The 7,969-nt window shown below is 40.1% G+C and overlaps 1 long non-coding RNA gene across 1 annotated transcript; it reads right to left on the bottom strand.

Moving 5' to 3' along the window:
* Nucleotides 1–1,051: 1,051 nt before the first annotated feature.
* Nucleotides 1,052–1,817, bottom strand: LOC134658721 (uncharacterized). Its single transcript, XR_010097718.1, has 2 exons — nucleotides 1,692–1,817; nucleotides 1,052–1,616 (listed from the first exon to the last, which is right to left on the bottom strand). It is a non-coding gene; the product is annotated as an uncharacterized LOC134658721 (long non-coding RNA).
* Nucleotides 1,818–7,969: the final 6,152 nt, after the last annotated feature.

Below are 7,969 nucleotides of genomic sequence, written 5' to 3'. Positions count from 1 at the left end.
ATAAACTTTACTGCCATACATTTTTAAATATTTTGCAGATGGCTTCTTCTGGAAAAATAGTTCATAAGGAGTCTTTCTTTCTGGAGTATTTGTCAATATTCGGTTCTTTAAATAAGCTGCTGTTTTTACGGCTTCTGGCCAAAATCGTCTGTCAACTTTTGCTTCTGCTAAAAGGCATCGTGCCATATCCATAATCGAATTATTGTATCTTTCTGCTGTACCGTTCAACTCATGCACATATGCTGGGCAGGGCTTAATCATAATACCCTTTTCTCTCGCAAAATTAAAAATTCTTTTATTAGTATATTCTCTACCATTGTCGCATCTCAATTCCTTTATTACTTTTCCAGTTAAATTTTGTAGCTAATTAACCTGTCGAATCCCACGATATGACGTCACCATAAGCGTTCTGGCTCATATATGAGCCGTGGGAGCTGACAGATTAACATATTCCACAAAACATTCATATACTTCTTCCTTTGATCCGATACAAAATACTTTTGCCAACTTGCTAAAATCATCTATAAATGTTAGAAAATATTTTTCTCCTTGATGTCCTGTCGTTCTATGTGGTCCATTTGTTAGATCTCGGGCGTAAAGAAAACTATGAGAAGTCCATATGAAGATGTATATTGTCGAAGAAATAAGCACTGATTACATTTAGTCTGTTTAGTAGTAAGGTCGAAAGAATGTGACGGCATCACGCACGCGAACAAAAGCTGTTATATTATTCAAACATTTAAACTTGTTCCACGTGTGTTTATGCAGTTACCTGTAAACAAGATTCTTTCGGTTTACGAAAACACTTTTCCAGTTAAATTTTGTAGCTAATTAACCTGTCGAATCCCACGATATGACGTCACCATAAGCGTTCTGGCTCATATATGAGCCGTGGGAGCTGACAGATTAACATATTCCACAAAACATTCATATACTTCTTCCTTTGATCCGATACAAAATACTTTTGCCAACTTGCTAAAATCATCTATAAATGTTAGAAAATATTTTTCTCCTTGATGTCCTGTCGTTCTATGTGGTCCATTAACATCCGTATCCACTTTATCTTCTTCCTTGCCGTCAAAAGCAATTAATTTCACATATTTTTCAATTATATCTACGTGTCTTGCTATGATAATTCTGTCATTAATCAGTACTCTATAACCAACGTCAGTATATCCGAGCAGAATTCCCATTTCTGATTTATGGTCCCATTTTGACCTTCGCCTTTCTTCTGGCGTTCTTACATAAACTTTACTGCCATACATTTTTAAATATTTTGCAGATGGCTTCTTCTGGAAAAATAGTTCATAAGGAGTCTTTCTTTCTGGAGTATTTGTCAATATTCGGTTCTTTAAATAAGCTGCTGTTTTTACGGCTTCTGGCCAAAATCGTCTGTCAACTTTTGCTTCTGCTAAAAGGCATCGTGCCATATCCATAATCGAATTATTGTATCTTTCTGCTGTACCGTTCAACTCATGCACATATGCTGGGCAGGGCTTAATCATAATACCCTTTTCTCTCGCAAAATTAAAAATTCTTTTATTAGTATATTCTCTACCATTGTCGCATCTCAATTCCTTTATTACTTTTCCAGTTAAATTTTGTAGCTAATTAACCTGTCGAATCCCACGATATGACGTCACCATAAGCGTTCTGGCTCATATATGAGCCGTGGGAGCTGACAGATTAACATATTCCACAAAACATTCATATACTTCTTCCTTTGATCCGATACAAAATACTTTTGCCAACTTGCTAAAATCATCTATAAATGTTAGAAAATATTTTTCTCCTTGATGTCCTGTCGTTCTATGTGGTCCATTTGTTAGATCTCGGGCGTAAAGGAAACTATGAGAAGTCCATATGAAGATGTATATTGTCGAAGAAATAAGCACTGATTACATATTTGTCGAAATATTCATCTGTATTTACGATGTGATCTGTGCAGCCGCTGTCTAAAAGCCAATTTATCTGACCCGACTTTACCGTATTCTCTTCATTTTTCATCGAATTATGCACAATTGATGTGTGAAAGCTATTTCTGTTATAATATGTATTGCTCTGATAAGATCCTCTACCTGCATTTGGTCTAAAATTATGGTCACCACGTCCACGACCATGATGTGGACCTGAATATCCGCGTCCGCGACCACGACTTCCGTGCCAGCAGTCTTTGCGCACGTGACCGGGCTTTCCACACGTAAAACAAGTCGGTTTATTTTCAGAATTTACTTTAAATGCATTCGATCGGTTAAGTTGCTCTTCATCTACTTTTTGTAAATTTTTCAGTCTTATTTTACTTTTAAGGTATTCAACAGTTCTTTCAGTTTCCGGTAACACGTCTTTTAAATCGCCAATATAACTATCAAATTTTTCAAATTTCAAATTTCAAATAATTTATTTCAGAATAAAATTCCATAAAACATACACAACAAAATTAAAATTAACTACAATATAATTTAATAAGTTAGTAACATTAAAAATACTTAAAACTATGTTAGTATACAAGAAACAAACTACTTACTTACACTATTTAAAATTTATTTCCCCACTGTAGTATGGAGTTGAATCCATCGCCGCAGTATCGGGGAGTCCCACCTCTCGGCCAGTGTATGTAGGATGGTGTTCGTGGAGCCGCGCACACGTCTCATCATCGAGGCGGCCCGTTTCCTGATTACGGCGTAAAAGCCATCAATTTGCCGCTCCGCAAACATCGCGGAGGCGCTGCAATGTCGCGGCAGCCCGAACAGCACCCTACACGCATCATTATACTGGACGTGCAGGGCGCCGTATGCACGCTGCGTATGTCTGACCCATAGGCTACACGTGTAAAAAGATTGGCAGTACGCCCTAAAAAGGGTTACTTTGACTTCATTAGTACAACGTGCAAACCGCCGGGCCAGCATATTACAACGCACAGCCAGCGCCCTACGTTCCCTCTCTATGTCAAGATTGTCACTTAAGTCATCGGTGACCCAGTGGCCTACATATTTAAATTGCTGTACCTGTTTTAACGGCGCCCCACATAACATGACAGGTGGAACATCTAGATATGTTTTAGTGCCAGCCTTGAAAACCATGAACTCGCTCTTGTCTGCATTATATTTAAGCCCATGGGCCTCCGCGTATGACTCACAGATGCGTAACATTTTCTGTAACGCACTAATCGAGGGGCTGAGCAACACCATATCATCGGCATAACTGATGTTGTTTATGCAAACTCCGTCTACTGAGCATCCTACGGTGGTGTTGCTAAGCTCCTCGATGAGCCGGTTCATGTACAGGCTGAAGAGCCGAGGCGAGCTTAACCCCCCCTGCCTCACCCCGCACTCCAACCCATACACTTCCGATTGCGCACCTGCCCATTTAACATTGTTTTTCTGCCTGCTGTACCAGTACCTCATAATGGAAATTACTTCACCAGGTATGTTAGTCTCTTCCTTCATCTTCAGCCACAGCCTATCGTACGATACCAGGTCAAAAGCCTTTGATAAGTCCAGATAACAGGCAAATTACAGGTGTCTTTCTAGCTGTGTAATATTGAACAGTCTGCTTGAGACTCAGGATGGCACTTTCAGTGGATAGGCCAGGTCGGAACCCGAATTGAGCATCATGTAAATGTATGTGCCTATCCAAGTGTCTGTCAAGCAGCCTGTCCAATATCTTAGCTATAACGTTTGCTAGTGAAATAGGCCTGTAGTTGGACACGTCAGAGGCATCTCCGGTCCTATTTTTTAGAATAGGTACAACAACTGTGTGCATCAGATCATCTGGCAGATAGCAATGACTAAGACACAAATTGAAAAACATTGCCAGGACCCTCGGCAAGTGAACCCCGGCGTACTTCAGGTGCTCAATACTGAGGCTATCTTTACCTGGAGACTTTCCTCTTGCCATTTTTTTAATAACAGAAGATACTTCTTTGGCAGAGAACGTGACACTGTAGTCCTCGGGCGAGCTGTCAGTGCCGGGCGCCTGCGCCGGGGGCCCTAAGGGTGACTGAACACGAAAATGCCTACGAAAAGCATTCGCAATTTCGATAGGCTCATGGCAACCGGCTACACTCACAGGAGTTCCCGGCCTTGGATTTAATTTACTTGTAGCTTTCCAGAAACTAGAAAATTTCCCACTTGAGTGATTTTCCGCAATTATTTCCATTTTTATTTTCTGCTCATTATTTTGGCAGTATTTTAATCTAGACTTAAATATACGCCTGGTCTCACACATATTATTATATACATGACCACTGTTAGGTTTCCCACACGATAGCTAATTTATTAAAGTCAGTGGCGCGTTATTAAATGCTCTAAAGGAAAATGTACAACATTATATTCATTCGTAAATTAGAAGTCTGACACAAGTGACACAACTGTTAGAAAAAATTAAACATTGTTGCATAGCAACCATCATCATGATACAAAATGAGGTTTTAATACTTTCCCTCAACAATGTGTAAGGCCTATTCTTCTTCTCATCAGAACAAGCCTTGGTCTTGGCATTGGTTTAGTGAACATATCTGCCAGTTGGTCCGTTGTGGGTATCCTTTCCACAGTTAATTGTCCATCGAGAACCTTTTCTCTTACGAAGAAGTGTCTAATCCGTATGTGTTTGGTTCTTTTGTGGAACTCAGGATTATAGGCAAGACGAACTGCAGCCTCGTTATCAACGAAAAGAGTCGGAATCTCCTTGATCTGTGTTAGCTGGCTGAATATTCTCTGAAGCCAAATTAATTCCTTTGTAGCCTCACTGGCCGCAACGATCTCAGCTTCAGTTGTGGAGATTGAGACTGATGGTTGTCTTTGACTCAGCCACGAAACAGCTCCTCCTGCGTATAAACAGGTGACACCAGTGGTCGATCTTCCAGTTGTCTGATCTCCTCCGTGGTCAGCATCACTGTACTAGGGCTTCCAATACCGGGATCCCGGTATTTCGGGATCCCGGGATCCCGTCTTTTTAAACGCATTTTTCAATACCGGTATTTTTAAAGGCAATACCGGGATCCCGGTATTTTAAAAAATGAGGGAAATGTGCAGTATAAACCCTTTAAGTCCATTATATTCGGCTGTATTTAAAAGCTTACTAAAGGTCAGACGCATCTAGAGTTAGACCAAGAAAAGTCTGCAACGATTTTGATAGCACGCGCTCTATGAAATTATGACGTACAAATAATACTTGCACTGCGTACTGCGTATGCTATCAAAATCGTTGCAGACTTTACTTGGTCTAACTCTAACTGGTCTAGCCCGCATTTTATTATTGAAACAAGATCGTTGCCTAATGCGTCAGATAAATATTTGGTGGTTGGTGGTAGATGACCCCTGAAGTTATGTGAGTGATGAATATGATGTGATAGTGACATTAACATTAACTTAATTAGTTCTTATAATTTTATCAAAAAATAAAACGAAAGAGCAAGGATAACTGTAATAATGGCAAACTAATTTTGACGAAAATTTGAAAAAATGTTGTCTGGTTGGTTAAACTGGACTACAAATGTGACTGGTGAGGTGAAGTCAACAAATTGGATAAAATTATTGCAGATGGCGGCATCGATTGTTTATTGTTGTAATAGCTTTTAGGACATATCTGGTATTCCAGTGAGCCTTTCTAATTCCCCTTTTTAATAAAACTATATATTTTTAAACGATTCATATCCAATACCGGGATCCCGGGATCCCGGTATTGATAAAGACAGTTTCGGTATTAATACCGGTATTGTGAGAAGTCCGGTATTTGGAAGCCCTACACTGTACCCATTGATAAAGTCTTTGGGATGGTCTGATTTGTACTTTATACCGAAGCTGCTTGTTCCCTTCAAGTATCTAAAAATCTTTTTGACCATTAGCCAATCCGACTCGTCAGGGTTCTCAAGTTTTCTAGATGCGATCCCAACCGCATATGCTATATCTGGACGAGTTCCGACCATCAGGTACGTCAGAGCACCTACGGCTTCTCGATATGGAAAGTCCTTTCACCGTTCTACTACTTTCCCTGTTTCAGTAGTCAGTGTCACTGATTCCTTTTGAATGGGAGTTGATAGGGGATTACAGTCAGCCATATGAAATCTCTCTAGAATTTTCTTGGTGTAAAATTCCTGTTTTATGCTGACAGATCCATCGTCATCTTGTATAATTCTTAAACCTAAGTAGTAGGATGCAGATTTTGTAGTTATCTTCAACCTTTTTTGCAAGTCTTTTAGAAACTCGTTTGTAACTTCTGCATCTGTAGCAGCAACTAGCCCATCATCTACATACAAAGTTATAAGAAGCTTCTTTCCATTAATCTTCTTAATGAATAGGCAACTGCCTGCGTCACTCTGTGTGAAGCCTAAGTCTAAAAGGATTTCAGCGAAGCATGAGTTCCAACAGCGTGGTGCTTGTCTCAGACCATATAAACTTCGTTTTAGCTTCCAGACTTTGTTTGAGCCATCATTGAAGCCATCTGGCTGATCCATGTATATGTCTTCTTGAAGTTTTCCATACAGGAATGCTGTTGAGACATCGAATTGCGTCAGTACCAGTCTTTCCTTAGCCGCAAAGCTTATGAGTGCTCTTATTGTTGCTATCCTTGCGACAGGACTGAAAGTTTGGTCATAATCAACACCTTTTCGCTGCTTAAAACCTTTTACCACAAGGCGTGCTTTAAATTTATCTATAGAGCCATCAGGGTTTCTCTTGATTCTATATACCCATTTTGAAGAGAGTGCCTTTCTATTTGGTGGTAGTTCACTGAGCGTCCACACGTCGTTTTCTTTTAAAGATGCTAACTCATTTTTCATGGCATCCTCCCATTTTTCTCTCAGAGGACTCTGTATAGCCTCTCTGTAGGACTGAGGATCTGTAAAAGTGTCAACATTACATACATAGTCGTCAAATTTCTTTGGAGGTCGAAGGGTCGATCTTGGTCTTAATTCGTATCTGGGCTGTACCGTATCGGAGTTTATGGTGTCAAAAAATGCTTCTTCCACTGGTTCTTCTTCAATAGGAACTGACTCAGACGCGATTGGATTCGTCTCCTCAGCTGATGCTTTGTCGTCAGCTGTCGTGGATCCTTCTGGTCTTTCCTCAGAAAGCATTCGATGTCCACCAGCGCTTAGCGAATCTTCAACTTCTTGTCTTTCATTGGTAAGAAATGGAATTTCACCGACGCTTATCGAATCTTCGACTTCATTTTCCTCCCTAAATTCGAACGGCGATGTATTTTCTTGGCGATATATTGGTAAGTCGTTTGGTACTGGTTCGCCAAAGTTTAATGTTGGACGGCTTTCTGGTGATACTATTTTTATCTCCAGTTCATTGGGTTTCAAATCTCTACATTTCAGAGGAACTTTAATCTCCGAGTTTTCTCTGTTGAGCGGCTTTTCATCAAATATGACATCGCGAGATCGTATAAGTCTATATCTGTCGTTTTCTATTGCTGCCCATATACGGTAACCGTCATCATTATCGTATCCGACGAGTCTTCCTTTAAGTGCCTTCTTTGAAAGTTTCTGTCTCTTTTGTTTTGGAATATGAGCATAACAAGTGCTGCCAATTATCTTTAAGTGGGATATTTTTGGCTTCTTGCCATTCCATATTTCAAACGGTGACTTATTTTCGACTCTGGAGGGACCCGTTCTATTAATGACATATGTCACCGTGTTCACGATCTCTGCCCAAAGCGCTTGAGGGAAACCTTCTCCGCTGTACATAATCGTTCTAGCAGCTTCGACTAAAGTACGATTGTCGCGTTCGCAGCAAGCGTTTTGCTCCGGCGTGTATGGCATTGTCAGCCTCTGTTTGATTCCATTCTTAGCAAGAATCTCTCTGACATCTTTGTTGTCATATTCACCGCCATTGTCACTTAAAAGTGTTTTTATTGAGTGACCAGCATTGCGTGCTTCTAAAATCATTTGTTCTAGTTTCTGTTTTACTTCAGACTTGGCTTTCATAAAGTATATCAGACGATATCCAGAGTAATCGTCACGAAA

This window comes from Cydia amplana, chromosome 23, assembly GCF_948474715.1.
Source record: "Cydia amplana chromosome 23, ilCydAmpl1.1, whole genome shotgun sequence".
Taxonomy (NCBI): domain Eukaryota; kingdom Metazoa; phylum Arthropoda; class Insecta; order Lepidoptera; family Tortricidae; genus Cydia; species Cydia amplana.
This window is presented reverse-complemented; position numbering and strand designations above follow the sequence as displayed.